Raw genomic sequence first — 19,781 nt, forward strand, 5'->3', positions numbered from 1 at the left:
ATTGAACTGCCTGAGGATCCAGCCATACCTCTCTTGGGCATATACCCAAAAGATGCCTCAACATATAAAAGAGACACGTGCTCCACTATGTTCATCGCAGCCTTATTTATAATAGCCAGAAACTGGAAAGAACCCAGATGCCCTTCAACAGAGGAATGGATACAGAAAATGTGGTACATCTACACAATGGAATATTACTCAGCTATCAAAAACAACGAGTTTATGAAATTCGTAGGCAAATGGTTGGAACTGGAAAATATCATCCTGAGTGAGCTAACCCACTCACAGAAAGACATACATGGTATGCACTCATTGATAAGTGGTTATTAGCCCAAATGCTTGAATTACCCTAGATCCCTAGAACAAAGGAAACTCAAGACGGATGATCAAAATGTGAATGCTTCACTCCTTCTTTAAATGAGGAAAAAGAATACCCTTGGCAGGGAAGGGAGAGGCAAAGATTAAAACAGAGACTGAAGGAACACCCATTCAGAGCCTGCCCCACATGTGGCCCATACATATACAGCCACCCAATTAGACAAGATGGATGAAGCAAAGAAGTGCAGACCGACAGGAGCCGGATGTAGATCGCTCCTGAGAGACACAGCCAGAATACAGCAAATACAGAGGCGAATGCCAGCAGCAAACCACTGAACTGAGAATAGGTCCCCCGTTGAAGGAATCAGAGAAAGAACTGGAAGAGCTTGAAGGTGCTCGAGACCCCAAAAGTACAACAATGTCAAGCAACCAGAGCTTCCAGGGACTAAGCCACTACCTAAAGACTATACATGGACTGACCCTGGACTCTGTCCCCATAGGTAGCAATGAATATCCTAGTAAGAGCACCAGTGGAAGGGGAAGCCCTGGGTCCTGCTAAGACTGAACCCCCAGTGAACTAGACTATGCAGGGAGGGTGGCAATGGGGGGAGGTTTGTGAGGGGAACACCCACAAGGAAGGGGAGGGGGGAGGGTGATGTCTGTCCGGAAACCGGGAAAGGGAATAACACTTGAAATGTATATAAGAAATACTCAAGATAATAAAAAAAAATAAATAAGGCTGCAATGAACATAGTGGAGCACGTGTCTTTTTTATATGTTGGGGCATCTTTTGGGTATATGCCCAAGAGAGGTATAGCTGGATCCTCAGGCAGTTCAATGTCCAATTTTCTGAGGATCCTCCAGACTGATTTCCAGAATGGTTTTACCAGTTTGCAATCCCACCAACAATGGAGGAGTGTTCCTCTTCCTCCACATCCTCGACAGCATCTGTTGTCCCCTGAGTTTTTGATCTTAGCCATTCTCACTGGTGTGAGGTGAAATCTCAGAGTTGTTTTGATTTGCATTTCCCTTATGACTAAAGATGTTGAACATTTCTTTAGGTGTTTCTCAGCCATTCGGCATTCCTCAGCTGTGAATTCTTTGTTTAGCTCTGAACCCCATTTTTTAATAGGGTTATTTGTTTCCCTGCGGTCTAACTTCTTGAGTTCTTTGTATATTTTGGATATAAGGCCTCTATCTGTTGTAGGATTGGTAAAGATCTTTTCCCAATCTGTTGGTTGCCGTTTTGTCCTAACCACAGTGTCCTTTGCCTTACAGAAGCTTTGCAGTTTTATGAGATCCCATTTGTCGATTCTTGATCTTAGAGCGTAAGCCATTGGTGTTTTGTTTAGGAAATTTTTTCCAGTGCCCATGTGTTCCAGATGCTTCCCTAGTTTTTCTTCTATTAGTTTGAGTGTGTCTGCTTTGATGTGGAGGTCCTTGATCCACTTGGACTTAAGCTTTGTACAGGGTGATAAGCATGGATCGATCTGCATTCTTCTACATGTTGACCTCCAGTTGAACCAGCACCATTTGCTGAAAATGCTATCTTTTTTCCATTGGATGGTTTTGGCTCCTTTGTCAAAAATCAAGTGACCATAGGTGTGTGGGTTCATTTCTGGGTCTTCAATTCTATTCCATTGGTCTATCTGTCTGTCTCTGTACCAATACCATGCAGTTTTTATCACTATTGCTCTGTAATACTGCTTGAGTTCAGGGATAGTGATTCCCCCTGAAGTCCTTTTATTGTTGAGGATAGCTTTAGCTATCCTGGGTTTTTTGTTATTCCAGATGAATTTGCAAATTGTTCTGTCTAACTCTTTGAAGAATTGGATTGGTATTTTGATGGGGATTGCATTGAATCTGTAGATTGCTTTTGGTAAAATGGCCATTTTTACTATATTAATCCTGCCAATCCATGAGCATGGGAGATCTTTCCATCTTCTGAGGTCTTCTTCAATTTCCTTCTTCAGTGTCTTGAAGTTCTTATTGTACAGATATTTTACTTGCTTGGTTAAAGTCACACTGAGGTACTTTATATTATTTGGCTCTATTATGAAGGGTGTCGTTTCCCTAATTTCTTTCTCGGCTTGTTTCTCTTTTGTGTAGAGGAAGGCTACTGATTTATTTGAGTTAATTTTATACCCAGCCACTTTGCTGAAGTTGTTTATCAGCTTTAGTAGTTCTCTGGTGGAACTTTTGTGATCACTTAAATACACTATCATATCATCTGCAAACAGTGATATTTTGACTTCTTCTTTTCCAATCTGTATCCCCTTGACCTCCTTTTGTTGTCTGATTGCTCTGGCTAGAACTTCAAGAACTATATTGAATAAGTAGGGAGAGAGTGGGCAGCCTTGTCTAGTCCCTGATTTTAGTGGGATTGCTTCAAGTTTCTCTCCATTTAGTTTAATGTTAGCAACTGGTTTGCTGTATATGGCTTTTACTATGTTCAGGTATGGGCCTTGAATTCCTATTCTTTCCAGGACTTTTATCATGAAGGGGTGTTGAATTTTGTCAAATGCTTTCTCAGCGTCTAATGAAATGATCATGTGGTTTTGTTCTTTCAGTTTGTTTATATAATGGATCACGTTGATGGTTTTCCGTATATTAAACCATCCCTGCATGCCTGGGATGAAGCCTACTTGGTCATGGTGGATGATTGTTTTGATGTGCTCTTGGATTTGGTTTGCCAGAATTTTATTGAGTATTTTTGCGTCGATATTCATAAGGGAAATTGGTCTGAAGTTCTCTTTCTTTGTTGTGTCTTTGTGTGGTTTAGGTATAAGAGTAATTGTGGCTTCGTAGAAGGTATTCGGTAGTGATCCATCTGTTTCAATTTTGTGGAATAGTTTGGATAATATTGGTATGAGGTCTTCTATGAAGGTTTGATAGAATTCTGCACTAAACCTGTCTGGACCTGGGCTCTTTTTGGTTGGGAGACCTTTAATGACTGCTTCTATTTCCTTAGGAGTTATGGGGTTGTTTAACTGGTTTATCTGTTCCTGATTTAACTTCGATACCTGGTATCTGTCTAGGAAATTGTCCATTTCCTGAAGATTTTCAAGTTTTGTTGAATATAGGTTTTTATAGTAAGATCTGATGATTTTTTTGAATTTCCTCTGAATCTGTAGTTATGTCTCCCTTTTCATTTCTGATTTTGTTAATTTGGACGCACTCTCTGTGTCCTCTCGTTAGTCTGGCTAAGGGTTTATCTATCTTGTTGATTTTCTCAAAGAACCAACTTTTGGTTCTGTTGATTCTTTCTATGGTCCTTTTTGTTTCTACTTGGTTGATTTCAGCTCTGAGTTTGATTATTTCCTGCCTTCTACTCCTCCTGGGTGTATTTGCTTCTTTTTGTTCTAGAGCTTTTAGCATATGTCAAGCTGCTGACATATGCTCTTTCCTGTTTCTTTCTGCAGGCACTCAGCACTATGAGTTTTCCTCTTAGCACAGCTTTCATTGTGTCCCATAAGTTTGGGTATGTTGTACCTTCATTTTCATTAAATTCTAAAAAGTTTTTAATTTCTTTCTTTATTTCTTCCTTGACCAGGTTATCATTGAGTAGAGCATTGTTCAATTTCCAAGTATATGTGGGCATTCTTCCTTGATTGTTTTGAAGACCAGTTTTAGGCCGTGGTGGTCCGATAGCACGCATGGGATTATTTCTATCTTTCTGTACCTGTTGAGGCCCGTTTTTTGACCAATTATATGGTCAATTTTGGAGAAAGTACCATGAGGAGCTGAGAAGAAGGTATATCCTTTTGCTTTAGGATAGAATGTTCTATAAATATCCCTTAAGTCCATTTGGCTCATGACTTCTCTTAGTCTGTCTACATCTCTGTTTAATTTCTGTTTCCATGATCTGTCCATTGATGAGAGTGGGGTGTTGAAATCTCCCACTATTATTGTGTGAGGTGCAATGTGTGTTTTGAGCTTTAGTAAGGTTTCTTTTACATATGTAGGTGCCCTTGTATTTGGGGCATAGATATTTAGGATTGAGAGTTCATCTTGGTGGTTTTTTCCTTTGATGAATATGAAGTGTCCTTCCTTATCTTTTTTGATGACTTTTAATTGAAAATTGATTTTATTTGATATTAGAATGGCTACTCCAGCTTGCTTCTTCTGACCATTTGCTTGGAAAATTGTTTTCCAGCCTTTTACTCTGAGGTAATATCTGTCTTTGTCTCTGAGGTGTGTTTCCTGTAGGCAGCAGAATGCAGGGTCCTCGTTGTGTATCCAGTTTGTTAATCTATGTCTTTTTATTGGGGAGTTGAGGCCATTGATGTTGAGAGATATTAAGGAATAGTGATTATTGCTTCCCGTTATATTCATATTTGGATGTGAGGTTATGTTTGTGTGCTTTCATTCTCCTTGTTTTGTTGCCAAGACGATTAGTTTCTTGCTTCTTCTAGGGTATAGCTTGCCTCCTTATGTTGGGCTTTACCATTTATTATCCTTTGTAGTGCTGGATTTGTAGAAAGATATTGTGTAAATTTGGTTTTGTCATGGAATATCTTGGTTTCTCCATCTATGTTAATTGAGAGTTTTGCAGGATACAGTAACCTGGGCTGGCATTTGTGTTCTCTTAGGGTCTGTATGACATCAGTCCAGGATCTTCTGGCCTTCATAGTTTCTCGAGAGAAGTCTGGTGTGATTCTGATAGGTCTGCCTTTATATGTTACTTGACTTTTTTCCCTTACTGCTTTTAATATTCTTTCTTTATTTTGTGAATTTGGTGTTTTGACTATTATGTGACAGGAGGTGTTTCTTTTCTGGTCCAATCTATTTGGAGTTCTGTAGGCTTCTTGTATGCCTATGGGTATCTCTTTTTTTAGATTAGGGAAGTTTTCTTCTATGATTTTGTTGAAGATATTTACTGGTCCTTTGAGCTGGGAGTCTTCACTCTCTTCTATACCTATTATCCTTAGGTTTGATCTTCTCATTGAGTCCTGGATTTCCTGTATGTTTTTGACCAGTAGCTTTTTCCGCTTTACATTATCTTTGACAGTTGAGTCAATGATTTCTATGGAATCTTCTGCTCCTGAGATTCTCTCTTCCATCTCTTGTATTCTGTTGGTGAAGCTTGTATCTACAGCTTCTTGTCTCTTCTTTTGGTTTTCTATATCCAGGGTTGTTTCCATGTGTTCTTTCTTGATTGCTTCTATTTCCATTTTTAATTCCTTCAACTGTTTGATTGTGTTTTCCTGGAATTCTTTCAGGGATTTTTGCGATTCCTCTCTGTAGGCTTCTACTTGTTTATTAATGTTTTCCTGTGTTTCCCTAAGGGAGTTCTTCACGTCTTTTTTGAAGTCCTCCAGCATCATGATCAAATATGATTTTGAAACTAGATCTTGCTTTTCTGGTGTATTTGGATATTCCATGTTTGTTTTTGGTGGGAGAATTGGGCTCCGATGATGCCATGTAGTCTTGGTTTCTGTTGCTTGGGTTCCTGCGCTTGCCTCTCGCCATCAGATTATCTCTAGTGTTACTTTGTTCTGCTATTTCTGACAGTGGCTAGATTGTCCTATAAGCCTGTGTGTCAGGAGTGCTGTAGACCTGTTTTCCTCTCTTTCAGTCAGTTATGGGGATAGAGTGTTCTGCTTTCGGGCGTGTAGTTTTTCCTCTCTACAGGTCTTCAGCTGTTCCTGTGGGCCTGTGTCTTGAGTTCACCAGGCAGCTTTCTTGCAGCAGAAAAGTTGGTCTTACCTGTGGTCCTGAGGCTCAAGTTCACTCGAGGGGTGCTGCCCTCGGGCTCCCTGTGGCGGCAGCAACCAGGAAGATCTGCACCGCCTCCTCCGGGAGCCTCAGTGCATCAGGGTTCCAGATGGCCTTTGGTGTTTTCCTCTGGTGTCTGAGATGTGTGTGCAGAGAGCAGTCTCTTCTGTTTTCCCAGGCTTGTCTGCCTCTCTGAAGGTTTAGCTCTCCCTCCCACGGGATTTGGGTGCAGAGAACTTACTACCCATTCCTAATGACTCAAACGTTGTCTTTTTAGGTGCATAGTCTCACAAACATTTTTAGCTCCGTTTAGCCCACAAGTCAGTTTAGCCTCTCATCTTTTCTCAATAGCCTCTCTACGAAGGTGGAGACCATAGCCAGAACCTTCCTCATTGGGTTTCCTAGAGCAAGCTGGGATCAGAAACCCAACGAATCACAGGGATGCAGTCAGATGCTGAAAAACTAGTTTGTCCTGGATCACATTCTGAGATTGGGGGTAACATTTAGTCAAAAAGAAGCAAACAGAATAGGTTCATCTTTGTAGTGTGTACTGTTGACCGCACTGACTCATTCTCATTCACTCATGATAATGATGCCAGACTTAAAAGACTGATGATATGTCTAGCTTACACCTAGAGGTATATATTCACATTTACCCCCGTCTCTCTATTTTTAGACAGGACTCATTTTATAGGTCATACCGGCCTCAAACTCATGTTGATCCTCCTGCCTTAATCTGACAAATGCTACAAATGCATTTACCCCTCTTTTATCCTCTCCTCTCTTCTCCCCTCTTCCCCCTCCCTTACCCCTCTTTTTGACTCTCCTGCCCTCTCTCTTCCCCTCTCCTATCCTTTCTGTCTGTCTTTCTTTCTGGTTGAACCCAGGGTCTCATGCATACTACCCTTGAGCTATGCATTAATTTCTTTACTATCTTGATGATAAAGAGTCTGATGATAACGTATGATTTGGTGAGGGTTTGGGACCCAGGAAGAGGAGTGTCTTGGTTAATACTGTAAAAAACACAACTTTCTTTGTAGCAGTCACATAGTGCACAAGTTCTGTCCCTCTTTTGCCTCTCTCCTCACTCTTCTTTCAGACCCATCATAGCTACCACTCTGGAAGCTCTGTATTTACCTTGCTCCTGCAGGCGCACTCTTTCGTCATCCCACCCTGCCAAGCCTTCATGGGGCCCAACACTCATTTCTATCTGCTGTTGTTTAGAATAACTACTTCATAACTTGACCTGGCTCTTGCCATTCAACATCCTCTAAGATTTCTTCCCAAATTCATCTTTTGCAATTTATATCCTCCCCTTTCCTTTGCTTTTATTTTACTTTAGGAAAATTAAATGGTGCCATCGCTTTGACATTTATGTTTCTCTGCAGTGCTCTTTGCTAATACAGAACAGCCCTTACCTTGCAAGTCTGGCTATGCCATAGGCTTCCACTGTCTTTCTCATGCTTTGCAAAATCAGTGAGACCTTTACTAGGCTGGTAATGGCATACGTTAGAACAGGGTGGAAGAGACAGATGTTAGCTGCTACCCTAATTATAATAAAAAATGGTTGGCCTATGTACAATCTAGGTAAAGGTTAAACAGATTCTAATTGCTGGGTATGTTTTCACAAGTACAGGATAAGCAGAATGTGCGGGTGTCACCCACCTGTTGCTGTATTAACTAATGTGTTAGGTGGCAACTCCATTCTGTTTTGTTCTGTGTGGTCACTTGGTCCAAAATGTTATTCTGGCATTATAACTCATTACCTGTAAGACCAGCAAAGTTAACCATGGTCACATCCATAATAGCTTTAGCATATGTTGTGTCTGAATTCAGAGCTGACAGTGATACTCCCAGCACATCACCAGGGCATGCCCTGTCACTGTCAGTTGGTGTTTCAGATAAGAACAATTGGTTTGACCCAATTTCCTTTGCATGTTTTTCTTTTTCTTTCTTTTCTTTTTGTCTGTTCTTCCTTGTTAATCATAGGATACTTTTACAAGCACCTTAGGGAAAGTTAACAATGTAATTCTGCTATGACCAGGATTGCTTTGTTGAAGATAACTGTCAAGGATTGGAAACAAATCTCTATACTCTCTCAAACTCAGCTTTTAGAGTCTATTTCTAGTGATGGAAATCCGGAGCCAACTGTATGTCCAAGAGCAGTAGATTGATTGTGCACATTTAACCAGGTTGTATTGAAACATTATATGGATGTTAACATGACATGAAGCTTATGATCATATCAAGAAACATTTTCTTTAAATTATTATGCCTATTAACACGTATTAACTGTACAGATTAATGTGTTTCGGAATGATATTTCCACATGTGTATATATCATTCACTCATCATGGCTCAACTTTATTCCTTTTCAGTTCCTCTTTTCCAGATTCTAATTAACTTAAAGGAGTGGAGACTAAAGAAAAAATTCAATGTGGTCTTAAGGAAAGCTAAGACACAAACTTGTATTTGAGCACTGCTTCTATGTACACAGACCATGATTTTGTGAGTTACTTGAATTTTTTGAGGTTCCTTTTAATCCTCTACTATTGAATGAATAGTGAACTCCAAGCATTACACTGTACCTGATGCTCCTGGTTGCACACTAAGGGCTGAATAGAAGAAGAATTCTATTGGCAATGGAGAGAAGCTGGAAGGGCTTGCACTAAGGAAGAATTCACAGCTCTCACTAGCAAGAAGTCCAGGATGAAAAACTTAGAAATTATCCCTGTTCTACCTAAAAAGCAGACATGAGAATGCTCAAAGCATCAGCACTATAGCAGAACTCACCATAGGAGTTTCTGCTGCCGGAAACATATCTATGTTATCTGACCTAGACAGACTGATCTTGTCGTGAGAGAGTGAGGAGAACTAGCAGATGAAATGACCAAAGTATCCCACTCATCCCCAGAGAACTGTGACTTCAGGAAATGACTGGAAACCAAAGGTATGCAAATACTGCTTTACTTACACATGTTTCAAAGGTAAATGTTGGAAACAGATGAGACACCTGATAGCCCACTTAATTAGATTGGGAACTTATTGAGGCAGAATTTAAGAGCTGTTTACAATGGGATCTTTTTGACATTGTGTAGTGGAAGAGGATTGAGCTATAGGACATGGGTTGAGAAGGAAACAGTGGGTAGGGTAGGAATAGAAACATTTAGTTTGTTCATGGTTCATAAGGGTGTCTTGTCTACTCACTTCTTGCTTTCTAGGGTGAGTGAGTAGCTAGGGAGAGATGATGTATGCCAGGCTTTTAAAGCTGTAGGTGCTCATGGACTCAAGGGCTCTTGTTAGACTTCTGATTCAGTATTTCTGGGCTGGGCCCTGCATTTCTAAGAGGTTCTTTGATGCTGTTCTTGTTCCTTGCATCACACATTGACTTCAGCCTATGGGTTAAAAACTAGCATTATAATTAGTTTCTGAATCAGTAAATGTGGTGGTTTGAATGTGCTTGGCCCAGGGAGGAGTGACACTATTGGGAGGTGTGGCCTTGTTGGAGTAGCTGTGGCCTTGTTGGAGGAAGGGTATCACTGAGGGGGTGGGTTTTAAGGCCCTCCTCTTAGCTGACTCAGTCTCCAGACTGAGCACATTTCTCCATCTCTAGTTGCCTCTGACGTCTGTGGGAATTTTTCCTCTCTGGGTTGCACAATCCCATTGTGAAGTGCACCACTTTCTGTTTGTGCCTCGCTATGGCAATAATTTCCTATCCATGTTTTGGATTGTCCAGAGAAACAAATTTAGACTACACATGGACATTGACTCCTGTTTGCAGGCCACTTCATCCATTTGGCCTGGGAATGCAACACTCTATGAAGCTTGTCTCATCTGAGCCTTTCTTTGCTAGAGTATTTTGTTTGTTTTGCTTTGTTTTCTATAATGAATTTCTTGGAGGAGGAAATACAACTGATCTTTTGTTTATTTATCTTTTAAAAAGTTGGCCTTTTAAAAAGATGAGGACTTCTACAGAAAAGTGTCCCAGATGCTTGGACACGGTGGCACACTCTTCTATTGCTAGTGCTCTGGAGGAGTACCACAGCAGTTCCTAGCACTTAGTAGGTACTGAATCAAGGAACCCTGTCTCTAAACAAACAAATAGCAAAGGAAAAGGTCAGTGTCCTGTGTCTACATATAAACTTTTCATATTTATATTTATTTTATGTATATGAGTATTTTGCCTGCATGTACGTATATGCACCACTAAGTGCCCTGGAACGGGAGATATAGATGACTATGAACTACCATGTGGGTTCTAGCCGAGCTAGGTGCCCCAAAATAGAGAGCACTAAGTGCTCCTAACCACTGAACTGTTCAGCCATTTAAATATAAACTCTTAAGGATGCTTAAGGAAGGTGAGTTAGAAATAATGAGGGGGGGAAGGGATGGGGGTTTGTAGAGGGAAAACTGGGAAGGGGGATAACATTTGAAATATAAATAAATAAAATAACCATTAAAAATGAAAAAAAAAAGAAATGGTGAAGCCAATTGGAATACACTGACTTAAGCCCATGAAAGGGGGCTGAGGTTGTATTGGACTTCCTTGCCTTCTCTGGGAAATCCTCAGCTTGTTATCTCACCTGAGAGCTGTTCTCTTTCCCACTGTTAAGGGGATTCATGGGGTCAGCTTGCTAGAATCTATACTTGGCAGGAGCAAGATAGCTTTGGTTTTATGCCCAAAGTACAACAGATGCCTAAAATAGTTCCTGGTACTTAGTAGGTATTTGTTTCGTATTTGTTGAGTAAATAGCTCCCTTGTAGAATGACTGAAATGCCCAAGTCTTTCTCTGATGCCTTTGCACCGTTTCTCTGTATGTTTCTTGGAAGGTATGGTTTCATTAGGATGTTCCCATTGTTCTTTAGCGTTAATAGTTAATGGAACCTGCCAGGAAAACAACCGAACCATTAACAACAACAGAAACCCAGTTTCAACAGCTTGAGTCTGTGGATTGTTATATGTAAAGTGCTTACTAGCTTGAATTGAAGCAGAGGCAACCATTTGAAGCTTCAGCCAAGTTTAGACTTTCCTCAAATTGTTTGCAAACCAAGATAGCTTATGAATATACTTTATCCATTGAAGGGAAGAATTCTAAAGATTATCTCTACTTTCCTCCCATAAATAGCAGATAATGCCAATAACCTAAATATTTACTGTGATTATTTTCGTGTGTGTGTGTGTGTGTGTGTGTGTGTGTGTGTGCATCACAGTGAAGTTATTGAGGTCAAAGGACAACTTTGCAGAAATTGGTTTTACTCCTTCCACCATGTGAGTCCTGGGGATTGAACTCAGGTCGTCAGGCTTTGCCGCCAGATATGTTTACCACCTGAGTTGCCTTGCTCATCCTATATTAGGTTTTGACAGAGTTTATGTGTTTTGTGTCATGCTAATGAAGTTAGTAGGAAGTAATGCACTGACTGCCAAGGACATAGGCCAGGATATGCATAGTTTGGCTTTGTTAACTAGAAAAGAAAAACATACTACTGGATTTGTAGTTTTTATTACATTCAAGAAACGAATTCTCATAAATAAAATTGCTTAGGCCAGCTTCTAATCAGAAAGTTGAAATTATCTATGGCAATGTAACCACTAAAACCTTGTATACTATGAAAGCATTTCAATAATTAATGCATGCTTCATCTAGAGTAATTGACAGTGAGGTCATAAATGTAATGGGCCATCTGTATTTGATTTGTACATGAGAATCCTTAAAGAGACAGGCAGGTAACTCTTGCACTTTTAGGCAAGCAAAATCTCTTCTAACTTCTTCAACTAGCAGAGCCATTTATAGATATTTTTGGAAGGCCTATCCATATTTTTATACAGTCTCCACTCTTCTCACTGCTTGTCATTCTTATGCCATAATCACCTTTAGGGATCTTACATATATAAATATATGTATACATAAAATAAGCTAAAAATATAAAAATATAAACTAAAAATATATACTTAGTATATAGTAAACAGTGTATGTATACACATATATACATAAACAGTGTAATATACATACATATACACATATATGTAATATACATATACATGTAAGTATATGTTTATATACATGTGTACATGTATTATACATATTGTTCATGTATATATGTATAATACTGTTTACTGAATACTGAGTGTATATATATGCTCATTTTATATTTTAATTTATTTTTACATATTCATATATATTATGTATACATATATCAAACTCCAAAAGCATATATAAGTGTATATATACATGTATATATGTATGTATACTTGTGTATATGTATGTATATGTATATTCGTATATACTTGTATATATACATGTATTTATGTTGTGATGGCTATTCCTGGATGTCAAATTGACTACATCTGAAATGAACTACAATCCAGAAATGGAGGGCACCCTTGTGATCCAAATCTTGAGGCTGGAAGACACAGGCTTCTGATCCAGATCTTGACATGGAGATATTGAAATATAATGGCCATGAAAAGCTTAGGCCCAGGCAAGGCAGTGCAAGCTTTTAATACCAGAAGCCTGAGGCAAGCAGCTCTCAAGATTCAAGGTCATCCTGGAACAAAACAAGTCCCAGATTCAGGCATGGTGGTACATACCTGTAATCTGAGCCGCATCTTCTATTGGAGGCCTACATAAGGACACTGGAAGAAGGAGGTTTCATGCTTCACCTGCTTGCACTTACTTGCCAGCACATCTGTTGGAACCTACTGCCTCAGGATTCCAGCTTATCCAGAAGAGCAGCTGAAACAACTTGCTTCATGGACTGAGCAACTACTAGACTCTTGGACTTCCCATTCCCAGCTGCCCGTTGTTGGATTAGTTGGACTACAGACTGTAAGTCATCACAATAAATTTCCTTAGTAGATAGAGACATTCCATAAGTTTTGTGATTCTATCTTCTAACTAATACATATGTATACATATATATACACATATAAATACATATATGCATATATACACAGACACATATACACATATAAACATACACATATACACATATACATATACATATACATATACACACTCATATATACATATATGAGAATATGTACATACGTATGTATATACATATACACACTGTTTTTAGTCTCCCTATATGATGAGTTTTGACATCCTAAGCACTTAAATGATACCTTGAAAGCTACCTATCTCATGTCAGTATGTTAGAAGTTCCTTCCAGTGCAATGAATTTATTCATTTCACTCAGTCCCACCACTTTAAACATTTAATATAACATAAACATGTAAAGCATTCTTGCTCCTTTGTGAATCCATCTACTTTGCTTACATTTGTTTATAAGACTATTGCATTCCGGTCTTAATGAGGTTGTTGTAATTGCACCCATTTGGTAGGAAATACAACATTCATATTCCTGGATATAACATGGGGAATACTAAAGGATGTACAAGACTTTCTGGGCAATAAACCCTAAAGGGCATTGCATAATTGTCTAGAACATAGTCCTCAGTGCAGACCCATAAACTCATCCAAACACAACCTTCATCCAGATTGCACTGTCCATTTATCATTGGCTTGGATACCAAAAAACCAACAAAGCCTCTCTCTGCCTGGTTCTTGTGTTGAATAAGTAAGATGTGTATATGTACATGTCATATGTATATGGTATATGCATATGTATATGCTATATGGTATACGTATATGCATAAGGCATCGTATACATGGCACGAACCTTGCAAGTACAAATCTGTTATGGTTACATAGGGATCCCACAACCTCCTCCTCTACCTCTATTGCCTCTATTTTCCATATTAGCAAAATAAAGTTATGTGGTCATCAAGGCAAGGACCTAAAGTTAACCATGCTGATTCTTTTCATCTTTCCTCTTCTTCCCAGCCACTCACAAGTTCTGCAGTGCTAACTGCTTACCCCTGCCCACCTCTGCTTTCCAGTCTCCATCCCTATGGTCATAACCTTTTCCCTAGTAATTTGAGAGAGGAAGGCTGGCATTTTTAAGAGTAAAGGTAAGCACTTGATCACATGGCAGAAGAGTTTCAACAAAGGACACTAGAACACCAGCTAGGGGCTGTGTCACTGCCTGATCTACATTGCTCCTACACATACATGTCACCTCTTTAGCTCTCTCCACTGTGACAGGATGGGAAACTTAATTTTCAAAGACATTTGGTGTAATAGTATTTAGCAAAAGAAGATCAACTAAAAATCCAACCTGTAGAAATGGAATTATTGTGGAAGGACTTAAAACATCTCTGATGCCCAGAGTTTTCGAGGTCACTGGATTAAGATTCAGGATTGAGGTTCTACTTCCTTGTCCTTCTCCTGGTTTGTTTCCCTTTCATTTCTTATGCTCTGCATATGCATTAGATGTTTATAATATCAATAATGCTTGTGACTAGAAGAAAATAATTAAAGGTGCCCAACATATAAAATGAAAATCTTTGAAGAGATAGGAAACCTTGATTTGATCATTACACATTTTTCATTTGATGAATTGTATATAACACTATACCCTAAAAATAAGTACAAATAATTTGGCAAATAAAAAAAGTACTTAAAAATAATGTTGTTAGCTCATAGTTATGAGTTCTTACTTTGTGTCAGGTACATCGATGTATTATCTCATTTAAGACTGTTGGCTATTCTGAGGAATGCCGAATGGCTGAGAACCACCTAAAGAAATGTTCAACATCTTTAGTCATAAGGGAAATGCAAATCAAAACAACCCTGAGATTTCACCTCACACCAGTGAGAATGGCTAAGATCAAAAACTCAGGTGACAGCAGATGCTGGCGAGGATGCAGAGAAAGAGGAACACTCCTCCATTGTTGGTGGGATTGCAGACTGGTACAACCATTCTGGAAATCAGTCTGGAGGTTCCTCAGAAAATTGGACATTGAACTGCCTGAGGATCCAGCTATACCTCTCTTGAGCATATACCCAAAAGATGCCCCAACATATAAAAAAGACACGTGCTCCACTATGTTCATCGAAGCCTTATTTATAATAGACAGAAGCTGGAAAGAACCCAGATGCCCTTCAACAGAGGAATGGATACAGAAAATGTGGTACATCTACACAATGGAATACTACTCAGCTATCAAAAACAATGACTTTATGAAATTCGTAGGCAAATGGTTGGAACTGGAAAATATCATCCTGAGTGAGGTAACCCAATCACAGAAAAACACACACGGTATGCACTCATTGATAAGTGGCTATTAGCCCAAATGCTTGAATTACCCTAGATGCCTAGAACACATGAAGCTCAAATGGATGATCAAAATGTGAATGCTTCACTCCTTCTTTAAAAGGGGAACAAGAATACCCTTGGCAGGGAATAGAGAGGCAAAAATTAAAACAGACACAGAAGGAACACCCATTCAGAGCCTGCCCCACACGTGGCCCATACATATACAGCCACCCAATTAGACAAGATGGATGAAGCAAAGAAGTGCAGGCCGACAGGAGCCGGATGTAGATCGCTTCTGAGAGACACAGCCAGAATACAGCAAATACAGAGGCGAATGCCAGCAGCAAACCACTGAACTGAGAATAGGACCCCCATTGAAGGAATCAGAGAAAGAACTGGAAGAGCTTGAAGGGGCTTGAGACCCCATATGTACAACAATGCCAAGCAACCGGAGCTTCCAGGGACTAAGCCACTACCCAAAGACTATACATGGACTGACCCTGGGCTCTGACCTCATAGGTAGCAATGAATATCCTAGTAAGAGCACCAGTGGAAAGGGAAGCCCTTGGTCCTGCTAAGACTGAACCCCCAGTGAACTAGATTGTTGGGGGGAGGGCAGCAATGGGGGGAGGAGGGGGAGGGGAACACCCATAAAGAAGGGGAGGGGGAGGAATTAGGGGGATGTTTGCCCGGAAACCGGGAAAGGGAATAATACTCGAAATGTATATAAGAAATACTCAAGTTAATAAAAAAAAAAAGACTGTTGGCTATTATATGAAGATAAAAAGTTTTAAAACCTAACTTATCAATGAAGAAATGGAGAGTTGAAGAAAAAAATCACCTTATTAGTGAGTGGGAAAGCTGATGTTATGTTTCAGATCCACCTTGATTAAATTCAGTGTCACATTTTGGGTTCTTATCTCCGTCTCTACTTGGCATTCACTGAACTCAACTCCTCTAATTCTTGAAAGCTAAGTGGGTTGTACATGAATTTCCTGAATTAGATATTTGAAGGAAAGTTGCAGAAAGAATTCTAACAATTTGAAATGTGAGTTTTCAGCTGCAGAGATGATGATGTGTAAATTAAGATCAGGGGATTGGTTGTTGCCAAGGCTCACACCTGGGAAATGAATAGCCACGATGCACTGGGCCATATGGGATAGCCACAAAGAAAAAAGTAGCATCATAGAAGACATGATTGCTGACTGCAAGAAACTCACCTTTTGAGACTCAAGATAGGACTACTTCATTATAAGTGGAGCTTATGTAAATCCAGGTGACTGAATTCTCATCTCTGAGACCATTCAAACCCGAATCATCATAATTGCCCGGGGGAAGAGTGAATCTGATAGTGAGGTAGGTCCTAGATGTTAAAGAAGACCTGATGGACCAAGGACAGAGAAAAGGAGTCTCACCTCAAGGCCTTGGAAATGTCAGTAAATTTTGTGACTCTGTAAGAAGAGCTTTTACATGGTTTTACCATAATGTGGTCCTGTAAGGACCATCTGTTTCTCTTAACTATAGTTGCCCTTCCCACAGTTGTAGGAAGAGGCAGCTAGAAACCAGATAAGCTTCTGCCTCTGATAGGTGAGGTATCCTGTCTATTCCAGTGCTTTAGCATGTATCACATGGGACATACCCTTCTGTGCCTTCTAACACTTTGAAGTCTCCCCATGCCTCAAATCAAACAGGTGACTCTCAATGGAGGCTTCAGGAGATACTACAACTACTTTAATGTGACTTAGGTACCAAAGACTATGACACTGAGGTGGTACCCACAGGGGAGAGAGAGAGAGAGAGAGAGAGAGAGAGAGAGAGAGAGAGAGAGAGAGAGAGAGAGAGAGAGAGAACTGAATGAGACACTAATAGGCGTTCTCAATGTGGTAACACTAAAACACCACAGAAATCTTTGAGTTCCAAAATACTAATTTTTGAATTACTATACCCATCAGGTGAATCAGAAGAAAAGCTATAACTCATACTGGCAAATGATTTAGATATCTGACAGAAGACATAGATGGAAGGACAATGTACCACAGCCACCAAAACCAAGGAGGGTAAGGTAAGTGATTGGGAGCACAGATTCTGGAAGTCTAACATGCCCACATGGGCTCAGAGGAGAATGAGAAACAGCAGAAGCAATCACCAAAACGTAAGTGAAAGTTGAGATTTCTGAACTGTGGGGATGGTAGTTTTCTGGTAAGAAGAGTTGAGTCGGAGACAGGATTAAGGTTACAAATCTAACAAAATCAAATAAAAACATACAACCAGACATGCTCAGGAAGCTCCTGAACATTCAGCAAAGATGACACTGGATTTGCTGCAGGGTCTCCTCTTTCAATTGCTACACCATCTTCCCTAACTACCGTCATTCATATTCAACGATACTGATGTGGGGGTGCTAAGGACTAGACTTCATGTCACAGAATTTCAAACCCCGTTACCACAAGGCTAACTGTGGCATCTGAGAACACTGTGCCTCAGCAATGCACTTCCCTCTCCATAGTCTTGCTTGCTCATTCCTTACCAGCACCAATCCCAAGAACACCATTCGGTGAAACTTCTGCAGGCAAATTCTCATTTCAGGAAGCCAAGGAAACCTGGCCTATGGTTCTAAGTACAAAGTTTCTGAAATCCCCAAACCAAACCAAAGCCCAAAACTGCCCCCTAAACCCCCATCCCCTAAACCAGTGCTGTTTTCTGATGGAGACATGGAATTAGTGAGTAAGGAAGGGATGTTAGATAGGTTTTATACTTGGGTATAACTTTGTAATCTGAAAGGCATTAAAACTGCATGCAATGAAAGCTAATGGTAGTAAAATAACAAAACACATGAGAAGAGTTTTGACTAAAAAGAAACGTAAATGTTAAAATTTTTACTCAGTTCAAAGGAAAAAGGTTTGGAGTAGGTGAGACATAATAGTGTATGCTACTTGTACCATCATTCTGACAGAAACGCCACAAGACATCTTCATGAGATCTAAATAAATAAAGATCAACAGGAATGGAAACCATGAACTACAAGGAGAATTCAGAGTTCTAGAGCAAGGGTAGATTACTGGACACAAGAATGCTTTGTTGAAATTAAAGGCTATGTGATATGTAGGAGAAGAAAGTGCTGTGAAAGTAACGTCATTTGTTAGTTATTGTTTTGATAAGGAGAGTGGACATTAACTTTAACAGTTAATGGTCAGAGAACAATCCAAAATGATTGTTCTATAAAATTGCCAGAAAGAATAAAAGACCAGCAAAATGAACGACCAACCAATCAAAACAACAACAACAACAACAAAAAATAAAACAAGTAGGACTGAGAATACAAGTTGGAGAAATGAAATAGTCATATGTAATGTAAATGAATATAATTCTCTAAGAAATGTCAGATTGGGTTGAAAGCAGAATTTAGCTATATGCACTAGATTCATAGCTGTGACAAGATGAAATATGAAGAAACGTTGGACAAAGGTTTCCTCCATGATTGTGCCTGCTAACAAAAGCGAAGCGAGAAACATTCAAGTTCAAAAGGATCTGAACACAGATCTAATCCTTTCAAAATGTCCACAAAAGGTAGTGTTACGATTTAAGGAATAACTCACTGAGGATGCTTGGTAGTCACAAAACAGTGAATAATATGGCAACCTGATATGAAAAGTTTCATGTCAAGAACCAGAATAACATATTGTTGGGACCATTTTATCAAACATTTTATGAACTGGATAGACCAAGCAAAGCATATGGGCATACTGAAGTTGAGCACAATGGTCCATTGTCTGGACTGCGCACAAGACAAAAATACATGCAAACATGTATGTATGCATCACCACACCTTGTGCTCGTGAAGCATTTGTAGAAGTTAATAGTTATTTTGACATACCTAAAAACCTAAATAATAATTTGATTAGCATTGTTACAGGCTGCTTCTCTGATCATAGTCCAGGAAAGCTAGAAATGGATATAAAAATCTGACAAATATTTCATAAAGTTAACAAGTATGGTTTTAAACAATTCTTGGATCCAATAAGAAAGTTATAAATTAGTGTCTGGGGAACTAGCTTGGAGGTGTAAAGCACTGGCTGCAGATGACTTGGGTTTGATGTCCAGCACCTTCATAGCAGCCAACCAGTTCTAGGAAATCTGATGATTTGGGCTCTACGGGGCCTGGGAAAATGTACACACCCCACATGAACACAAACGTATACACACAACTGATTTAAGAATAAAATAACACTTTAAATGTCCAAAGCAAATTAAAAGGTAACTAAATAAAGCAGGAATGTGGAGGATGAAATTAATGAAGACAAAAGTTAAAACTAGAAAGCAAACATGAAAGGAAGCAAAATTAAAATTGTACTCCCTAAAAGTGTTAATGAGCTATATATAATCATGGTGAGCTTGATTAAGGAGAAAGAGAAAGAAACTAAAATAAATACGACTTTAATATGGAAAATGTAATACCAAGTAAAGAGAAAATAAAATTTATGGTGATATTATATGCAACTGTTCTAGACATAATTATAAATATAAAGAGGCAATGGATGAATTTTGAGTAGAAACAGAAATTCTTAAAATTATTTAAAAAAAAG

General features: G+C 39.3%; 1 protein-coding gene across 6 annotated transcripts in view; it reads left to right on the plus strand.

Annotated features, from left to right (window-relative positions):
- Srsf7-ps1 (serine and arginine rich splicing factor 7, pseudogene 1) overlaps positions 1-19,781 on the plus strand; it is a 170,784-nt gene that overhangs the window by 24,614 nt on the left and 126,389 nt on the right. For 3 of the 6 annotated variants that reach the window (XR_015647090.1, XR_015647092.1, XR_015647096.1), the window contains 2 exons: positions 8,415-8,986; positions 17,151-17,260. The gene's annotated coding sequence lies outside the window, so the exon portion shown is untranslated. Of the gene's footprint in view, positions 1-8,414; positions 8,987-17,150; positions 17,261-19,781 lie in introns of those variants that run through there. The other 3 variants (XR_015647091.1, XR_015647093.1, XR_015647098.1) reach the window with 1 other exon arrangement.

The sequence above is a fragment of the Rattus norvegicus genome, chromosome 1, assembly GCF_021556685.1.
Source record: "Rattus norvegicus strain SHRSP/BbbUtx chromosome 1, alternate assembly SHRSP_T2T, whole genome shotgun sequence".
NCBI lineage: Eukaryota > Metazoa > Chordata > Mammalia > Rodentia > Muridae > Rattus > Rattus norvegicus.